The sequence below is a fragment of the Mandrillus leucophaeus genome, unplaced genomic scaffold, assembly GCF_000951045.1.
Source record: "Mandrillus leucophaeus isolate KB7577 unplaced genomic scaffold, Mleu.le_1.0 Scaffold876, whole genome shotgun sequence".
NCBI lineage: Eukaryota > Metazoa > Chordata > Mammalia > Primates > Cercopithecidae > Mandrillus > Mandrillus leucophaeus.
This window is the reverse complement of record NW_012109541.1, coordinates 304,125-308,003: the sequence shown is the minus strand read 5'-3', so window position 1 is coordinate 308,003 and position 3,879 is coordinate 304,125. Positions and strand designations below refer to the sequence as shown.

Sequence of the window (3,879 nt, the reverse complement as noted above, 5' to 3'; positions counted from 1 at the left end):
GTCATGGACCCCTGACAGAAAATTGCCTTTTTTTTCTTTTAAAGGTCCAAGCTTATATATTTTTTAGAACATATTAGAACATTGCTCAAAGCATAACATGCTGTTTAAGCAGAGATATGAATTGATGCCTTCATAGTTAACGCACTTAACAATCTTCCTTTTTATTCTACGTGACTTTCAAGGAAATATTAAATTACTCTAAACACATACCTTTCAAAATTAATGGTAAAATACTTCACAGTAAATATGTCTTGATCAAGCACAACCTTCTATGGGCAAGGCATTTCAAAATAGCATTGGTATATAGAAAATGTCAGTGAATTGCACCAACCTTCTTCTCTAGAAGTTTCTTCTTGAATTATCTATATACATATTTTAACGGTGACATTTTTAGCCAACTCAGTCACTAGTTCCTATATCAGGAAATTTTACCCTAGGGTCCATTTACCACCTAAAATTTTATGTGCAATGCGTGAGTATTTATCTGGGGAAAGTTGCTACTATTTTTTATGACTTCTTTTTTTAATGAGGTATAATATATAACAAAATGCATAGACCTTTAAAGGTGATTTCTAAGAGTTGTGTCAGTTGTATACATTTATGTAGCTACAACTTAAAACAATACAGAAAAGATTTCTATCACCCAAAGTTGTCTTGGGGCCTTTTCCAATCAATTTCCCATCCACCACCCAGTGCAGCTGCTTACTGATACTTGTCACTATAAATTACTTTTGCCTATTCTTGAACCTCATCTTAGTGGAATCTTACAGTATATAATACTCATTAGTGTCTAGCTTCTGATTTTTTGAAATTCATCATATTATTGCTTCAGTCAATAGTTAACTTCTCTTTAACGTTGAGCGGTGTTCTCCCATATGAATATCACACAATTTGACTATCATTTTATCTATTCATGGACCTCTGACTTGCTTTTGCATATTATAAATAAAGTTGCTATGAACACTCTTGTCCATGTCTTTTTGTGGACATTATCTTTTAATTTTGGGGGAGTAAGTAACTAGGAGAAGAATTGCTGGGTCATCAGATAGGTATTTTAACTTTATTAGAAACAGATCTGCAGCTTTTAATAAACTCTTAAAGGGACCTTGCATCCCAAAACTTAAAGCAGCCCGGCTTTTAGGACACCTATACAAATGTTTTTGCTTATTTTAAAATGTTTTCTCATTTCTCTTTAAGCCTCAGTTACAGACTCAGTAAGATGAGTGCTAGACTCTGCCTTATGCTTATAATGCATTAGGCTATCGGTACAAGTTGAAATCATTTAAAATAGTTTTTGTAGATACTTAGATAGTAGATTAATCACAATAGCTAAATTCCACTAGAATGTAAATTTTCTGAGGGTAGAGACATTTCCCTGTTCACCGCTGTAACCCAAGCATCTGAGATGCTATCTGCATGGATCAGTTCAATAAATATGTGCTAAATGGAAGAATGAAGTATCAGCCATATGTTGGGAAGCATTCTAATCACTTTATATATAGTGTTTCACTTAATACTTACAGCCAATCTTTGAGGTAAATCCTTTTATTACTCCCTTTCAAGTGGAGAAATTAGGCACAGAGAAGTTAGGCAATATGCCTATTGTCACATAGCAAATAAGCCCAGATTTGAATACAAGTAGTTGTCCTTCCAAAGTTGTAACTCTTAGCCAGGGAATTCAGAAAAACTGCATTGCTTGTGTGTCTCTTCTTTTGTTTCAAGAAGCCAAAAAGCCTTTTTGTATTCACTAATTGTATCACTTTTGAAGGAAGAGTCCTCAGGAGGAAATTCTGTGGATTGATTTAGGGTGGTGACTCTCATTTTCGTTCTTACTTAACTGGACTTTTCTTCACATTCTGATTTGTTCCCATAATGAGAGTTAGGGCCCCACTTCACTTGTATTATAAATAAAAGCCATGGAAGTCTATACATACAATCCCTGGATACTTTTGTTTTACTTTGTTTTGTTTCATTTTCACTCACATCAGGTTAAGCTGAAAGTTTTGGTGCTTTTTAGAAGTAACTTTGAATCCAAATGCATGATGACTGTTATAAAGGCTGCCTTGTATGTCCCTTCATGGTGTCATACAGCTTAGGACATCGTGATGGGATCGCGTTGTTTTGACAATTGTTAGCTGTTCCTTATTTGTAAGTTTTTAGTAATGTGAGCTTCTGTCTTAGTCTTGTCATGGTCCCTTCTAGCTAGCAGAGAGGTTGAGGACAGGCTAGTGTGTTTTAATGAACTGGCTTTGTCAACAGAGCTGGCGTTTGCTTACACTCTAAAACAAATCACCTCTCACTATCTCTGAAACATTTCCTCAGAGCTGAATTTATGCCTCTTTTTATCTTGATAGGAAAATATAAACAAAAGATTCTGATTAATATTTATCTCCATGTAGCCAAACTAGAGCCAAATACATCTCAGAATGGTCCTTGTTGATGATATCACTCCTCCCAGTTATATTTGAAGGAGAGTCCCTTTCTAAGACACGTGACTTCAGATCTCTCCACTGTATCCTGCAATGCTCAGCAGCCTTCTGTGAGTACATTGGTGGCAGTTCTCTTTTTCTGGAATGAGCCAGAGGCAAAAAAGCTTTTGAGGCTGGAAAACAGACGAGAAATTGGTTCATAAACCTACACCTGATACTCATCCATGCTTTTGCCACCAGTATTGCAAATTCTACGTCACAATTTTATGTTGCCTTACATCTTTTTGGCAGCATGTCTTAACCATATATAAAATAATCTGTAGCAAGAAAAAAGTTATCAGTCCTTATCTTTTTAGCTTTGCTAATAAAGATAGTAGAACTGAGATTCTGTGAAATTATGTCCAATTTTTTCCCCAAGGGTAGCAAAGCCAAACAGCCTGGAGATGATGAATATGTCTTCCCAAATGGCAATTGTCGCAGGTCTTTCTTAAGCAGCAGTCTCAAATAAAAGATCTATGAATCAAACAAATAACTTGTATTTTAAAAGAAATTTGCTACTCCCTCTTTCCTAGAGAACAGTCCTGAAAATAAAATCAGGGCTGTTCATTTTACTTAATACTCTCAAACACCAAACAAGATTACAATTCCTTGCCTGCCTATGATCCCCTGTAATTCCAACTAGCTTTGTGAAAGCACAGACCTGTTTTGGCATTTCACGTTTCTGCTGCTTCATCAAGGCCAGCTCCTTCACTGCAGGCTCTTACGACAGCACATACTTCTCTCAACAGCCATGTTTTCAGTCCTCGTTTCAACAGAAGACTCTAATCTTGTGATTTTTCCGATGCCATACCAAATATAGATTTTGCTGACACTTCCCTGATTTTCTAGAATTTAAAACATTTCAAACAAACTTTTGAAGCAAATGATGACAATGTGTTTTTATGCTTACATAATAACCCATCTCGGTTATTTCAGACTCAAGATGGAATCCTAGCCCTGTATCAAATAGAAAACAAAACAAAACAAGCCAGTAAGTTGTTTTAGTCATCAGAGTGTGCTGTTTTCAAGTATTCAGCCTGGTCCTCCTACCACATAGGTAAACAGACCAGCAAAAGTTAATATGGCTGTTTTAAATTAAAGGCATTCAGATGCTGTTTTTCCTCGAATTTTTGAATGTGTTGTCTAACACACTGAATTTCTGTGCAGTGAAATGGAGAAATTTGATGAGAGGCTGTTGTCAGCTTTAGCCTGGAGATAGAGATGTGACCGAGTATACTTTTCTCAGGTGACTCTCCCCTTACAGGGAGGACTGTGTGTAAGAACTGCTGAGAGCCAGAGGCAAAGATCTGAGCTGGGAGATTTAAGACCACGGTTGACTATACATGTAAAACAAAAACAGTAATTCACCAGGCATTTCTTCCCAACAACTCAAACTTGAAAATACTTAACA

General features: G+C 36.2%; 1 long non-coding RNA gene across 1 annotated transcript in view; it reads right to left on the bottom strand.

The window, feature by feature from the left end:
- The window catches only part of LOC105531254, a 16,278-nt gene extending 12,876 nt beyond the window's left edge, over positions 1-3,402 (bottom strand). The window contains exon 1 of the long non-coding RNA XR_001004767.1: positions 3,130-3,402. This is a non-coding gene — a long non-coding RNA (uncharacterized LOC105531254). The remainder of the gene's footprint in view (positions 1-3,129) is intronic.
- Between the last annotated feature and the right edge of the window lie 477 nt (positions 3,403-3,879).